Here is an 18,198-nt window from a genome sequence, read left to right on the forward strand (position 1 = left end):
AGGCGTTACGTCTATCTATTTCCATCTTCTTCGATGCACACATAATATAGGCGACATAATAAATAGAGCAAAATACATGAAAGCAAATAAACGAAATCATACGAAGTCGCGTTATAAACACGTATCAAAGTTTTCATCTCTTGCTGTTGGTAATCATTTCTAAGTTTTCAACTTGTGCTACTTAAACACTGTTTAGACTGAATATGTCACTGTGATAAGATGAGTAACTAATATAAGTAAGATGTCTACTTGAACTTTTAAAATTATTATTATTATTATTATTATTATTATATAACCTATCGATTACGGAACTTAACAGGTTTCTGTATGCAGCGTAACACGTTATTGCGAATCGTCTCGGCTTAATACAGAAGAAAAAGAGAGAAATGAAAGATAGAAGGTCACACTGGCAGAGGCGGCTTGGAAAAAGTATTAAACGCTGGCAGAAAGACATTGGTAGAATCGAAGAAATAAGAAAAGGAGATGAACTAGGACACACAGCTAAGGACGAGCTTGAAAGGAGGTATACATTGCTGGAAAAGGGAACCATGAGCGTTCTACAATGTTGAAAGAGAAGGTCCACACTGGTGGTATGAAAATTCGGAACTTTGTTGGAAAAAGTGTTGCGTTTCGGCAGAACAACTTTTTCCGGAAGAATGAGTCTCAGCGGTATAAAGAACTAAATGGTAGTAAACAGGCTGGAAATAGCATCACTCCAAATGCAAAAGATGGCAAGAAGTTCTGGAGTGGGATTTGGTCTGTCGAAGGGCGATATAATAAGAAGGCTAGCTCGTTGGGAGAGGTCAGAGAAAGGCTATCAGAAATGCAGCAGATGAAGAACATTGAGATAACCATCGATTACGTAATATATCTGATTCTAATTCCTCCCATTTTCCCAAGTTTTTAGGATTGTTCCTAGTGCTCCTATTATTATAGGTATTATTTTAATTTTTTTCATCTTCCATATCTCTTTTAGCTCGATAGCTAGAATTATGTATTTGTTCCGTTTCTCTTTTTCTTTGATATTCACCCTGTTTTCAGCTGGAATCGCAAAGTCTACGATTTAACAGGACTTTACAGTCTTGTTAATTATTATGACATCCGCTCTTGTTGTATGTTCATGTCCCATAGGATTTTGTTATCTCGTTTCCAAGTACTGTTGCTAGCTTATGTTTGTACCAGTTGTCCGTGCACTCAAGATACAGTAATTTCTAGTGCACTACCCTTCCCACTTGGTCGTGTGTATTCTTTATTCTTTTTGGGCCTGTTAGCTTCATTCACTTACATTATGGCTTATCGTTTCGTCTCTTCGTACACAGAGTTCGCACTTGCTGTTTTCTTATGTTTTGTCGATCCTTGAATTATGTGGTTGGGTCTTATCTGGTTATGTTGTGCTGCAGTTATTATGGATTCTGTTCCCCGGCTTATGTGTCCTTTTTGCATCTATATCTAAGTGTTTCCGTTATTTTCACCTTGTGTCATCTTTATGAATCTTCTTAGTTACCCCCCCCCCATTTTTCCTTTCTCGGCTTATTCTTTATCTCTCTATCTTCTGTTTTGTCGATTTTTTTTCAGCGTCTCTCGCTGCCAAGATGAACTTTTCCGTGTTGTGCATTACGTATTTTTCTGATTCTTCTTTTTTGTGTGTGTGTCATGCACACTGTCTTCTATACAAACTAGCCCTCTCCCGCCTTCTTTTCATTTCGCGCAGAATCGGTCAACATCGTCCTTTGGGCGTAGTGCATTATGCATTTTTATGAATTCCCTGGTCTTCTGATCAAGCTGACTCAGTTCTTCTCTGGTCAACCCTATGAACGGTCCAAAGTATCTTACTTGTGATACTGCCCATTTATGTATACATTTTATCAGGTTTCTGATATATACTTTTGTTTCCAGGAGTTTTCTTGTTCTCCTGACGTATTCCTTTCCAATTAGCTCTTCCATTTTTGTGGCTTTGATGGTGTCTGCTTCAAGAACTCCCCAGTATTTATAGGCGTCTTGTTTCTCCAAGGCTCTTTGGTTGGGTACTTCCATACGTTCTGTAGTCTCCAGTTTTCCTTTTCTTATAACTAGTAGTGCGAAGTCTTCTCTACCAAACTCAATTTGGATATACTGGCTGAAGATCCTAGTAGTGTTTATTAGTGCGTCTAGTTCTTTTTCGGTCCTTGCAAAAAGTTTCAGATCGTCTATGCACATTAGGTAGTTCATTTTTCTTCTTTATTAGAGAAATTGTATCAAGCTTGTCACTTTCTCAGTATATTGTTCAGGGGCATCATTGCTACGATGAACAGGAATGGTGATAATGAATGTCTCTTTGTATGTTAATTTATGTTATGTGTTGTCCATCAGCTGTCAGTTCCAGTTTCCATGTTTTCATTGCTTTTTCTATTATGTTGTATTTTAAACATTTTTAAGACTTCTATTATCTATGTTTGCGGGATCCTGTTGTACGCTTTTTGTTAATCGATCCATGCCATGGTTAAATTCTTTCTCCTTCTTTTTACCTCATTTAGGATCTTTTGATATATGTATAGAAGATCATGTGTTTCTCTTTTTCATTTCTGGTATCTCTTCCGTTTTTTCGGGGGAACTACAGAATTGTTTAGGGATTTGTAGATTTGTTTCTCAGTTGTGCTGTTAATATTTTGCACATAGTGCGTAAACACGTGATAGACCTATAGTTGCTATAGGTGGTTCCTTTCTCTGTGACCTTTTGAATCAGTGTTGTTCTGCCTTTTGAAATCCAATCTGGCAAGTTTTTTCCTGTATACATCTTCTTATTTCTTTCGTGTACTGTTGTGATTTTTTTGGATAAGTATGCATGCAGCCGTCGTATCCTTGTGCCCTGCAGTTTGCCATTTATTATGTTTGTGTAGGGTCTCCTTGTTTATTTAATTCACTGTTGCTTCTTCGATTTGTTGTAGCTCTTCTTTCATGTGTTTCAGCCATTTGAAATTTCTGTTTTGTTCCCATCCTTCTTCCCATATCTTACTCCAATAGAGTTTTGTTTCTGCCAGGCCTGCGTCGTTGTGTGTTTTTTTTTTTTTTTTTTTTTTGCTCCGTTCACATTTTGGTAGCATTTGTTTTCATTGTTTTAAAATGTCCTGTTTTTCTTGCACTCTTCGGATGTGTGTCCATATCGTCACAGTCTTTCTTCTTTTGCTGGTATTTTTTTGGGTCAAGTCTTCATGTTTTTTGTTTAGCCTCTCCCTGCTGCTCACATTTCCAATTTTCAATTTTATCAACGTTGCGTTCCTTCGTAACCAAGCAAGGTGGCTTTTTGGCCGAGAGGAAAGTGTAGTATCTGTCCGGAACCTACCCTTAATTTTTCTGTCCTCGATCATTGGAGGAGAAATCCTTCTAAACTGAGACAATGTTATTTTTGTCTTATCCAGAATGACTCGTTTGGGGGGGGGAGCTGGATTGTCCCCACATTAAAAACCGACCATTTGTGTGACTTTACCCTCGAGGGGAGGCAAGTGAATAGGTACAAGTCAGCCATTTTAATATTTTTAATAGTTAAAAATACTTTTATTAATTTTATTGAGAAACATCATTACATTCACAACTTAATTTTATAAAAATTTGGTGCAATTAATAATTTAATGACCAGTTAACGATACCACAACTGTATTAAACATAAGCTGATTTCTGCCATCAACACTAATATTTGAGTTGTCTCCCCCAATTTATTTCATCAGATTTCATGATGGCTGCCGAAAACACTACTAGTTGCCTAGAAGTACTTTTAATAAAAAATACTTCGATTTACGTGATTTTTGGAAAATGATATCTTCGTTCTGTAACGATTACATACATCATGCAGACTTTTCCGTACTTTGCTTTTTAATTGCAGCGATAAATGCTAATTTGAAGAAGCAACAAAAATGTATTTCATTTTAATTCCCACATAAACAAGTCAGCCATTTTAATATTTTGTTAATAGTTGGATAACAATTTTGAGAAACAACTTTACATTCACGACTTAAAACTTAACTAAAAGTTAGAACTTAGTTTTATAACAAGTTAGTTTAGTAATGAAACCGTAATTAATAAGATAATTTGGCGGACGTTTAGAAATTGCCCCCCCTTCTTTAAATTCCACAATTTACTTTTTTTTTTTTACGTTAATCTCATCGATTACAGACTTCATTCTCAGATTAAAGCAAACACATGAAACTTTCTTTTTATGATTTTTTTTAATAACTTTTATCGCCCGGAATCAGTTTTCAATTATAACGTTAATTGAACACCTACTTTGTGATCATCTCTCTTACGTGACCGGTGAATATTCCCGTCTAAAAAAGGGTTCAGAAAAGAAATGTTCTTAATCCTCTTCTAATCCTCTTCTAACTCTCTTCTCTCTTTCCTATTTGAAAAAAAAAACTCTAAGTAATTGGGAAAACATAACTTTTTTTATTTTTTTAAGAATTTGGTAACAAATTACAGTAGAATGGATGTTTTGCAAAATTTTACGGAAAATAATGTTACATGATGCGCAGACAAAATATTTTTTGAACATCCCATATCTATATGGACATATTCAGCTTTCAAAAATGACATATTAGTAATGTTCTATTTTAGCGTCGGAAAAATGTATGGCTTAATATTAGTTGTATCAAATGCGATAATCGACACGTTAAATTGTCGAATGTTTTTACTCATGAAATCCCAAGAACGTGTTTTTATTTTTTTTATAAAATTATACAAATTAAGCTTTTATTTCATTTCTTGTTTTAATTGAATATTTTTTAAACGTATTTTCCGACGCTAAACAAGGACATTATTGTGATAATAATTTTTAGGATACATGAACACTTGTAACAGTAGCCATTGAGTTGGAAAAGAAGGAAAAAAATACTCTAACGCCTTTTTAGACGGCAATATACGCCGGCTACGTGAAATAGATTGCCACAAAGTAGGTGTTCAATTTAATAGAACATTTAAATTGAAAACTGACCCCGGAACATAAAAGTCATAAAAATAGTTTAATTTTTTTGTTTTAATCTAAAACAACAAACAAACGCACAAAACAGCAACGTGTTTTTTGTTGACTTTTCATTGAAAAACAATTTTTTTTTTAATCAATTACTTTATCGATTTTATTTTATTGTGTGTTCATTTTAGTTTTAACATGTTTTAAACATTTTTTACTAACGTGGAATTTCCACGGGTTCTTCTTAATGTAATCATCATCATCATCATCATCATCATCATCATCATCATCATCATCATCATCATCTAAGTGACAAAACTCACTTTGGATTTACACACGCAAAGCGTCATTAATTAGTGGATCGTTGGTGACATTCTCTTGTGCTTTTAGGTATTTTTTGTGATTTATTTCTATTTATGCATAACTATGGTAGGTCTTTAACAACGCTGTCCGTTGTATCGTGTCTTTAACACAACAACAGATTAGGAGAATGTGCTTGTCTAGTGTTTTATTAAAACTTCAACGTCCCCTCCACAAATTTTTATTCTCTAATTCTCCACCGGAAATGAAAACCACACAGGAAAACTGATAATCGAGTTTTGTCATGACTTGGTTTTGGTTAAACGAAATGTTATATTCTTGATAAACTAGCAGGAATACTCGGTGTTGTTATGCGTCATAAATTTATATACAAGTGAAATTATGTGTAATATCTTTAAATAAAACTTTCTATTTCTCCGTCTTTCACTCTAGCCGACGTAAAAATGCGGAAGATTTGCCAGACAACTAAATCCTTGTTACAGACTATTTGACTAAGATATTTTCTCACCATCCCTAAAGTTTATAACTTGCTCCCTGTGACTTTTCCTTATACCCTGATCTCAAGGAAAAACTTAGATGCTGGCAGTATAAGACGGTTGAGGATATGAAAGAAGCTGTGAGGAGTCATCGCATGCTCACATAAAAAGACTTCATGGAACCTTCCAGAAGTTGTTGGAACGGTACAACAATGCATTACAGCCGAAGGTGATTACTTCTAAGGAGACTGGAGTTCCATGTGTGTAATATAAATTACTGTGAATACGAAAAAATCTGGAAACTTATTTAAGGCAGCTCGTATAATATCATAAAATCTTTAGTAGCTGTAAGAAAAATTCAAGTTGATCTCGGTGACCTTTCATCTAAACAGCATTACATCAACACTGGTGAGTCCCGCTAGTTGTTACTTGGATCTATATTATTCCTGATCTTCATAAATGAACATCTTGATGCAATCGCGTCTGATATTAATGTATTTGAGGAAGCCACACTTTCTGTCATCTCTTGCTAGCGCTGGCTTAATCTTGAGAGAATGTCCTCTAGTTTGTAAGGGAATGCGGTAAATAGATGATCACTTTTAATTCTTCCAATAGTTCTAGATAATAAAAACTTAAATTGAACATAGGCGAAGAAGCGCTGCAGATTTTACTTGACTTCTTTTGTAATTTTCTTATGATAGCGCTATCTTTAGCACTATTGAGAACACGCTGTCTTTTCGTTTGAAGCGAACAAACCTCAATGGCTTCATGAGAATTACAGTTAAAAAAAATTGTATCGATTTGCTCGATGATTAAATTGAGTGTATCGTTTTAAGTTGCAAAAAGTATCATCTTTTTATCATCAAGGCAGTCATGTTTATACTATTCTTTTTTATATCAACACGGCAGTTAAATTGTATTAATGATAAACTCATCAAATTCACTGGTGATGGCGCAAGTCTTCATTGCTGCGTTCCTAATAAACCTTATACCGAGACAAGATATCTCACATGCAGTTTTGTCAGTAGTCAGAGCAAAAATGAATATGCATATGCCATTACACGTAAATCTATGAAAAGAATGTTAATATAATGTTGCACTTAAAATCGGTATATAAACATCACATCTATTGTATTAAAGCTAATTTAATTTTTTAAAAAAAGTTTGTTTTATTAAGACTCTTTACCTACATAAACTTATCACCGATAATGCATGGTAAAAATATTTCCATTTTAGACTTGAGTCATTCTCCAAAACTTCTCTATTTACCGTTTCTAAATAACCGCAGTTTGCAAATAATTGAACAAATAACGCAACCTGTTATAAAGTTTCTATCAATAACTTAAAAGCTATTAAACCGCATGTTGGTTGACCCTTGTTTGTATTGCATTCGTTATCTATCGGGTTCTCTTCTGTCAATTGTATTTATTTCTTATTAAGAGTATGGGGTGATAAATCGGGGGGAAAAGGATTGTATTGTTTTTCATAACCAGAAAAAGAATAATTCTACAAATGGTAACACTATTTAATCCGTAGAAAGAAGGCGATATCACGCATAGCGAGTTATTAATTTCTGATTGTTTCTTTTTTTGTATATAAAACTGCTTCGAAAACTCACTTTCAATTAATTTAAGCAATCTTCTTCGAAAATCAATTGGTAACCCAAACAGTCACAATTTTGCTAGCATTCAAATGAACAGACAAATTAAAACCCATAATAATTTTCTGTCAATTATATCATGAGAAATATTCACTCTTTTAATATTCTTGTAGAGTTGAATGTAATAATCAAAGAGGAAAGCGCCCTCGTGTGTGTGTGCGTCGTGCGGTCATACAGCTTACCTTCGGATGGGATCTGAGAGAAAGAGAAATTAGAGATGGCAGCCATAGATTTATAAGGTGTAGTCTCGTGGAATCTCACGAGATCTCATCTTCCACTGCACATGTATGCAAATGAAATGGGGCCAGTTTTCTGATAAAATGTCTATTGGCAGAGGCAGTGGGGAGATACCTGCTGAGAATTGAGAAAGAAAGTTGTCAGTAACGAATTCTAGCTGGACTTTTGCGTGTTGTATTTGGTTTATTTTGTTTTGTTGCTTACCAGCCCATTTAACGTCAAGCTATTTCGGCATAATGGGGGATAAATTCGACCTTAAATTAATACGGAAATTCGACAGCTCGACCCCGGTACTTGACTGGGTGCAGAAGGTGGAACTACATTGTCTGTTGTCTTATGTGAAGAACATTGAACATGTGTTTCCTCTACGTCTGTCCGGCGGGGCTTTCGCTAGTCCTGAGGAAAAACAGGATTATGAAAGGATCAAGGCGGCATTATATAAGGCGTTCGCTATTGACCCTGCCACTGCTTGGGAGCAATTTAAGGCAAGAACCATGCATCCCGGTGAAACTGTCGACGTGTATTTGGCCAAGCTGACGAAATTGACGGTGTTGTTTTGTGGGCTGCCTGAACGGGCCTTGGCATCCAAATCTTTGGCAGGGCTCCCAACCGGAGCAAAGCAACTCCTGCGGCTAGCTCAAGCATACCTTCATTGTCCCTTAACGACCTGGTAGACCGGACCAGGACCGTGATGAAGAATACTTATGAGATGGGAGAACCGGTAGTCGCTGCTGCACAGCGCGCTTTGAATGAGGATAGACCGTCCCAGGGCCCCGTCCTGCACAGTGAAGTCATGTGTGATAGGTGCAATGACCAGGGCCACATTGCGAGGAAATGCCGGCGGCGACTGACAGCTATTCGCTGCTACCGATTTAATAAGATTGGTCACATGGCCGGGGATTGTTCGGGAAACGGGTGTCGAGGACAATGTGCCAGCGTCAACCTCTTCCCCAAAACAAAAATTAGACGAGGTGCTTCCAACCATTCAGATCTATGTCAATGAGACATTGTAATCATCACTCTTTAACTCTGGCTGCTCTCGCACCGTAGTGAGTGCGGGCCCCTGCCGCACTTGGAAGATGAAGACTACTAGATTAGCCACCCTCAGTGGAGCGACGCGGACATGTTTCGGGGTGGTCACTGTGAACATTCGCACTAAAATTGGAAATTCAGCTAACATCGAAGCGCTGGTAGTATTCGAGAAACCGCTCAGCTTTGATCTGCTCCTAAACTATGATGCCATCAGAGCCTTACGTGGTGCTCACATAACGCAGACGGGGGCTATACAGTTTCATGAGAAGCTTCCGGTGTGTGCTGCTTTGAAGATCGATCAGCCAGACTTTATTGTTGAGTTTTACCAGCAGCAGAAGGCTTGGACAGCCGCGTGGAAGTGGTCGGAAAACCAGGAACCACCCAAACTGCGAAATGAGGTGACAGAGTACTATGTGCCTGACCAAATGGGGCCTGCATATGAAGAGGAACTTCCTGATTGGATCAAGGATGGCTGGTTGGTTCCCTACCTCTATGAGAAACTTAGACCTCCCAAAGGCCTGATTCCGCTGATGGCGGTCGCTCAGCACTACAAAGCAAAGTTGAGGCCAGTGATGGACTATCGCGAACAGAACATGCCTATTGATGCATTCACGACAGATATTGACGTTTGTGCAAGCAAGTTACGAGAGTGGCGCCATCAGGGTTCCAATAATTCTCTGCTGGATCTAAGAAAAGCATATCTGCAGGTCCGAATTAGTGAAAAAATGTGGTCATTTCAGGCGATAATGTTTGCTGGCAGGAGGTACTGCCTTACCATACTAGGCTTTGGGCTGAACGTGGCACCCCAAATAATGAAGTCACAGGAAGAGACAATAAAAATGGGACATCGGCGTACCTTGATGACATATATGTGAATGAAGACACTGTGTCATCGTAAAGTGTGAGGGTAAACTGGCTGAGTTGGGTTTGATGTGAAAGGATCCAGAACGTTTGGTGAATGGCGTTCGTGTCTTAGGCCTGAACGTTCGACAGGAGCGAGGAACATTGAAATGGAGGCGCGATACTGCAGTCCCTGAAGTGCCCGATGTCTTCACGAGGCGAGCAATATTCTCCCGGTGTGGAAAACTTGTGGCGCACCTACCAGTGTGTGGATGGACTCGTATTGCAACAGACATCATAAAAAGGAGGGCAAGCGCAGTCACCAAAGGCTGCGATGATGAAACAACCGACGATCTGTTGGTTTACATGGTGAAGGAGTCCATCGCAAGGGTAAAACAGGATGACCCGGCCAAAGTGCGTGAAGGGAGACAAACTGAATGTGTAGGTGGATGCAAGCTCTCTGGCAATTGGTGTGCTGTTGGAGAAGAATGGTGCTGCGATTGAGGACGCTTGCTGGTTGTGACCGGCGACTGACTTTGCTCATATCAACCTGGCAGAGGTCGATGCGGTGATAAAAAGTATCAACCCGGCACTCCAGTGAAACGTCGGGAAATTACGCTTACACACAGATTCACTATGTGTGTACCACCGGATATCAGACACACTGACAGTGACACTAGGGTGTGCACTAAGGCAGCCAGCGAGAGGCTGCTCAGACGGAGGTTGGAGACCGTAAAAAAGCTGGTAACAGAATACAACCTGTCTGTGGATGCGGGACTGGTCATTTCAAATTGCAACCTTGCTGATAGGCTCACTCGTGTGCCACAGAGATGGTATGACACTATGAAGAAAAAGCCGAGCCAGTACCATTATGTGCCGCCTTTATTGAGATGGCGGATGAAATCAGGAAGATACACCACCTCAGTTGACACCCCGGAGTGAGACGGAAATGTTATTTTGTGCAGTTGCCCAATCCGTCGGTGTCCAAAAGTGCAGTGAAATCGATAGTCAGGGAATTCCAAACATGCCTGTCAATCGACCCCGCCCCGACCCGATGGCGGATAGGTCAGCTGGGAGTAAGCACAATTTGGGGCCAACTGGGTATGGGCGTAACCCACTAGGGCAGCCAGCATTCCCTCACCCTAATCGATTGTGCACCGACAAGGTTTGCAAACAGGCTAACGTTAATAAGACAGGATTCTTTCAGTGTAATATGTGAATTGGAGTCCATATTTTATGAAAGGGGGCCGCCTAAAGAGATACTCACAGACAATGACACGGCCTTCTGCAGTGAGGAGTTCAGACGTTTCGTAGATGAGTGGGGAATCCAGCTCAGACACAGATGTGCATATGTACCAAGTGACAACGGTATAACAGAGCGATGCTATCGAAACGTGAAGAGGATCGCAGCAAGAAAACAATGCACGATCACAGAGGCGGTCTATAGATATAATGCATCTCCAAAGGATGACATGACTGCTGCAAGCACACCCACCAATGCGATCCATTGCTATCGAGTGCGCATCAAGGACATTGGCGCCCGTCTGCCTAATAGGCAGGAAACCCGAGGGCCGTTTTAGTTAGAGGACACTGTTTTGGGTGAAGCCTCCCAATAATCGATGTACCAGCAGCTTTCAAAGAGGGTGAATCACTGGTATCATCAGTGAGAAAGCCTTCGCCATGTGAAGGATATCCGGTCTGCCCTGAATATGAACCAGTTGGCGAGTAGCAGTGATCATCAAACGGTGACATGTCGATCCGTTCTATTCCCCGCGATTGTACAACTGTGAACCCCAACACTGATGGCGATATTACCAGCACCCCTTCTGAGAGCTCCGACGAAGATGAAGTCCAGCCTGATGGTATGACTGTACGTCTCGGCGCTGATGCTAATGGTTCCGACACATCTTCTGAGAGCTCCAGTGAGGATGAAGTAGTCCAACCAATCCCCCTTCATAGGAGTGCCCGCAACAAACGACCGCGTCCACCATGCCAAATGTATGGTCTGGAGACCAGGGGGGAGTGTAGAGTTGAATGTAATAATCAAAGAGGAAAACGCCCCGTGTGTGTGTGTCTTGCTTATTACATTAAAGTATTACTTCAATCAATTCAGAAATATTAGATTATGTAAAGAAAGTTGAAGGAACGTTATATATTATTAGGATATTCTTTAACTCATACAGTCTGATATTTATAAAAATAACTTCGTAAACTTAGTTGGTTTTAATGCCAATGCGACTCTGCAGTTTGTCATTATTATGCAGTGACGTAATTTTACACGATACCGTGTTACTGTAACATGTTACACTGTAATAATTTTATGAATAACCCATATTTCAAATTTAAATAAGGCATTAGGACATACATCTTGGAAATGCAGTGGACATAATCGGCTTATACTGGAGGTTATTTCAATCAAATGCAGTTTAATGTTGCAGAAATCATTCTGTATACTAATAACGAGTAAATAGGTGGTATTTTGTAGGATTTGTGAACCTATAATGTGTCAATTGGTGAGATATGTATCTTTATGATTAAGAATAATAGAGTTCATCATGTGAAAACGTAAAAAAAACAACGATAATAATGTTCTGTTGTTGTATGATAAAGGGGGCCGTGTGTGATTATATCTAATCATGTTAACGTTGTGTGATTGTCTAGTGGTCAGTCTATTATGATATGTTCATATGCCGTTGTGTGTGTGTTACATATATTTTCAAACATACCTTCTGCGTCGTGGGTGTTCGTCTACCTGGAATCATCACGTGTCTTGAAAGGAGACGTACCTGTTGGAGGAAGATTAAATCACTCAAAAACGATATATTGGTTTTATAGTTTATTCACTTTTCAGATGTCTCGCAGCAGGATAGAAAGTTAATCTCTGACTTGCATGGTACACGTCGGCGTCCCCCCAGTGAAGGGAAGGAGACGGCTGTGAAGCCGTCCGTCACCTTCTAAGTCCAAACCAAATCTCCTTGATTCAGCTAATCTGATCACGTGACTTACACGCAATCGGATCAGCTGGCCTTGACTTCCGGTCAACGTGTCTACAATATAATTTACTCACACCCTCTCTCTTTCTCGATCCATTCTCTAACATTCCTTCTATCCTTATTTTCAAAAAATGTACGCATTTTTAAATTCTAGTATATTATTTTTATTTACACAACCACACGGCTAAGAAAGATCAGGCAAAAAAAAACTCCTTTAGTCAGCCCTTTTCAACTGACTTCACAATTATTATTATTTATTTTATTTTATTTTTTATTAGATCAGACCCTCTCTGATCTTCTTGGTATTCCTCCCCTGATCCACGTCAGCTTCTTTATCCAGCCACCCGTATGCCATAAACTAGAGGTCTCACTTTACCACTTTCGAAATTGACGACCCCTTTCGTCCAAAAGTGCTCTGATCGTATCCTTTGCCCGATTGTTCTATTTAGTATAACTTTTTTTTCATTTTGTAACTATCTTATCGTTTCCAGGATATCTTAAAGCTCATAATTAATCTTCGTGGTTGGCTTTAAAATTTTAAGATGTAGCATTCATCACACTGATTCAATTGGATTTCCTTGCTCGGACTCATGGAATTTTGATGAAGATTTAGCGAATATAACTCTTAACTAATTAACCCACAATCTTGCACCATGATTCCTATTTGTGCCAAATTTCTAGCTATGCCCCGATTTTTGTGATTTTTCTTTTCTCTCATCAGAGCTCCCAAGATACTGCAGATATATCCCGCATTCATGCATCTCAAAAGAAATATAAGATCATATCTTCTTACGTAACCACGGCATATTTTAGTTTTCTCTCACCTCATAAAGTAATATGTGATTTGCCTACGGTACGGACTCGCATAGGTCTTTGGTATCCTTAATGATTCTCGTATCCTCTCCACGCCTGTCTCTAATTAATTGAGCCAAGTCTTACCTCCTGCTTGAAATCGTCACATGCGACCAGCTTTTTTTTTCAATCACTCAATTCCACAGGGCCCATTTTATTTTCCGAACGGGGCATCTCTAATGCTTACCCGGCAAGTTTCTATTCTTGCGAAAAAATGTTTATGGACCCTTTAAAAATACAAAAAGCAATTATTAAAAAAACATAAACTCTCTCTTTTGACTGTAAAAACTTCTAAAAAATACCGGTTTGTGTAATTGCTAGTTTGTCCCACTCTAAATTGCTAATTCATTCTAGGTCAACCTTCTTATCAGTATCATCTTATTTATCCTAAATCATTTCAATTCTAATGTATATACATAATAGTGACAACGCATTCGGCGAAAAATCTTACGAAAAAAAACGAAACAAAAAATTTCTGCAACCATTTCGAAAATAAAATAAATATAAACTGAACCTTTTAATCTTCAAAAACTTAAGAACTAGTTGAACCCTTATTCATAACTCAGTAGTGTGTCCTTTTTATTATTTCTTACACTGTATTAATCTTAAAAAGTTTACGGCATAAGTGTGGCTGGATAATCTCTTTTACCAATGTAATAATTTATATTACTATCATTATTAATTAATAAAAAACATGGTATTCTTAAATTTTTCATTATTTCATTAAACCCTACAAGATTGACTCCTCCATTCTGCGGAAAAAATACATGTCAAAGAACAAGAAAATCCTGCACAAACTGATTCAAGAAAACATCAATTACCAAAAAAATTCTGATAAGCATTCACCAAGTCTCATCTCACCAAAAACCAAACTCCAAATAACAAAACACAGTTTCGTGGAAACCCAATTTTGTCCACATCATCAAATTCTGAGGTAGACTGTATCACCTTTACCACCTCACAGTATATCAAAAATAAAATCACAATCGTTTACAAAAAATACAAAGACATTTAGAATTAAAATACATAGTCGTTCCCCAAAACAAAAAAAAAACGACTTACTTATAAACTTACAGACAATCGTTCACAAAATAAAATTTAACAACAAAATAACAATCAATGGACACTAAAATTGTCCACGTCATCCAACGTTGGGATTTTCTGAAAAAGAAAAATACATCACCTTTTACTTATCCGAGTGATTTTTATTATAGCCTCTTCTGTCATTTTCTCTTCTATTATTTACGTCACGCCAGGAGAACTCCATTTGCTTTCTGACACTGGACAGAAATATATTTCGCTGTGCCATATTAGAAAAACTTTTTTTCAGGTCGGTAACCGAGATTGCCTTTCAAGCTTAGCGAAAAATATCGGGATTTCCACACATGGTTTTTCCATGTTGATCCTACTCGAAATCAACCGAATCCGATCACTCAAAGACAACACTTGTTTTGTTTTAATTTTTTTCTTAATCTAAAAAAACATACATTTTTACATTTCATAAAACAGTTTAAATCGATTTACATACAATGAATAAAATTTTTCCACACTAGAAAAAAATCCCACGAAAAAAAATACGTACAATTAGAGAGAAAAAAATACCATTGACAGAACCTGTGTATTGTTTCTTCACAAAAGACACCGAGTTTTACAGTATAAAAATTGCCAGATTTTAAATGTGTATAATTGTGTGACATCTAACTCATAACAAATATTTTTTATTGACGTTCTTTCTGGTAATGTGATACACACATTTCACACACACACTGTAAATACATTCATATGTTCTATTTCTTTTTTTTTCGATCGATATATTTGTTCCCAATTTCTTCCATGCATTTTTTCTACACCGTAACGTTTTGTTTTACTTTCTTCCTATTTTACCATTGGCTGTATTAATAATTTTTTCTTTCTTCTATGTTTTCAATTTTCATATTCAAAATCAACAATTCGTTATCTGTATGTCGATCGAGCTATCTATATTTTCATATTTCTTCTAATTTTAGCTAAAAATCTATCTATACATAATTTTAATGTGTCTATTTTTCTTCTTTTTTCCGTTGTGTCTATATTTTGTTTCGACTACAGTAACCTCCAGGTTCTATTTTTTTTTCTTTTCTGTAATTTTCTTTATCTTTTCATCTTTTATGTCTAGTGTACAAGATTTTTTTTCGTTCTGTCTATATTTTTTCTATCGTAATCTCTAGGTTCGATTTTTTTCTTTCCACCCTTGTACGGGTGGACTGGTCCACAGGCACAAAAATTGTATTTGTTTTGTTGTTTTATACTAAAGGAAAAGTGAATCTATGGATTGTGTGGTACACGTCAGCCCCCCCCCCATTGAAGGGGAGGAGACGTCTGTGAAACAGTCCGTCGCCTTCTAAGTCAAAACCAAATCTCTTCGATTCAGCTAACCTGATCACGTGACTCACTCGCAATCCGATCAGCTGATCCTTACTTCCGGTCAACGTGTCTACAATATAATTTACACACACCCCTCTCTCTTTCTCGATCCATTCTCTTACAATAATTTCTGATAATCAAATGTTCTCGAAGTAATAAAAATTTCCGCAGATACAGCAAAGACCTTTACGAGAAAAAAACAGCAACTCCACTCAAAAAACAATCGTAATATTCCCGAATATTCCTACTACATTCTTACAAGATTGTCATATTCGCTATTATAACGTTATAAAAAGCATTAGTACAGATATCGGAAGTGGCATAGCGAATGCTATAGCGGACAATTTATCAAAATATAATCAGCATTATATTGTTTGTTTTAATTATATTACTTGTTTTAATTATATTACTTGTTTTAATTATATTACTTGTTTTAATCGGCATGATTTTGTTGTGGGGATTGGTTTGCAGTTAAGTGTTCTTAAAAAGTATTGGACACTACTCCAATATTTTAATCATCCTTCTGAAATATTCACAGCGACAACTTATTGCTTATTTACAAGAAATAAAGAAGTTCGGATTCCTCTCGATCTGCCAATTATCATTGGATATTTCCATGCAAATAGCTGTTTTTGTAATAAAAGCTAGCCTGTGGATTAAATTACCGCGGAATCGCATCCCTGGTGATTAAATTTCTACAAAGCAAATATCAACAAAAAGTCATAATCTGTTTACAATACCAAACACAATTCACACAATTGATCAAAGTTTGTATAAAAATACTCTTGTTTATAGACGTGATTCCCCAGATTATTATTGTGCTGAGATTTAATTGTAAAAAAACAAGGTCTTAACCATCTATAAGATGTAAAAGCGATGCTATGGAGCATATTGAATTCGAACTTTGCACACTAAGTCCGTGTCCTTAACGATGTTTAAATCTGCAACTAGAAGTAAGTGAACTAACCATCAAAGTTGATAACCAATCACAAAACAACTTTTTAATGATAAAAATTGAGTGCATTTATTCGAGTTCGTATTTGTAATTTATTATAAGCACATCTCTTTTTTCAACATGATTTTAAGACTCCTCAAATAGGTCTTGTCTCGGCGATTCTTCCATATTAATGTTGGGACTATTAATAGGAATCTGAATAGGGAATCCAAAAAAATTGATAATATTTTGAAATTGGAATCGGTATTGAAATCGACCAAATGCATGGCTATGTTCCGATGCCCAAAACGATTCCTTTAATTATCTTTTTTATTTGACTTTGTTGAAAGAAAATTCTTCCACTGCTCTTAGTTATAATAAAATATTAAATATTTATTGATTTTAAACTACAATTCATAGATCACCCCGCCTCACAACTGTATTTTTACGTTTGAGAAAATATATGTGCCTTAAACATATATTTCTACAGTAATCGAGAAAAATAACTAGATTATAGTTAAATATTTAGCGATTTATAAAATATTGGAATCGGAAATTGTATCAGAATCGGGAAAATATTTTAATCGTGCTCTCACTATTTCATATAGACTGACTTATTTCACTCTCTTACGTCCATCGTCCCAAATCCTTTCAGCTAATTTATCGTTCACACTCTATGCAATTGCAATAAAGAAATAACTGTATGGATCCTTTTGAACAACAAGTCTGCGATTATCCCAGTTTATCAATCGTTGTTTCTACGACGTACCGACCCTCAGTCTGTAGCGCTTCCGCATTGTTTTTGCTATAGCGAACAGTTTATTAAACGTGTCAAGTATTTTGGGTCGGGTGGATATAGGATTTTCCTCCTCTGCAGGGGTTGATGCAATCGACTCATTTAATCTTTAGTCTGCGTGGCGCTAATTCTTATTGAATCCCTCGATTTTTTTCATACAAATATAATAACTGGATTGTGATACACACGTCTCGTAAATTACAAATATCTCGACCAGGCATCGTTTTCCGAAGGCAGATATTTTTAAAGAGGAAACTTTTAATGCTCACTCAATATTTTAAAATAAGATGGAACGACACGATGTTTTACTTCATATGGGTTTTATAAAATGAATGAAATTTATATTGCCGGTATGTATGAGACAAAATTTGATTTAAGTATTTCTGATGTATTTTTAGATTCGGTGAAGAAATAATAGATTAAGTTTTTATGGATCCATGTTGAATTCTGAGATTCTAAGCGCTTATAGAGTGGGATGAATGAAGGTTCGGGATGGGTTAGAAGCATTTCAATTTTAGTTGTAAATCCGGGATTTTCTTGGTCGACTAAAATATCAACTAAGCTATGATAAGTCTCAACATGTGTATTAAGAAAGGTAGGCTGACTAAAAATGGACTCTTTGTGCTAAAAATTCGCGACAGTTTGCAACAAAAAAGTTGGCAACATTCTCCCGCTACAAAAATGTACGATGTCTGTCTGAAAATAACGGGATTTTTCA

This window comes from Euprymna scolopes, chromosome 13 (genome assembly GCF_053919585.1).
Source record: "Euprymna scolopes isolate OS-2025 chromosome 13, ASM5391958v1, whole genome shotgun sequence".
Taxonomy (NCBI): domain Eukaryota; kingdom Metazoa; phylum Mollusca; class Cephalopoda; order Sepiida; family Sepiolidae; genus Euprymna; species Euprymna scolopes.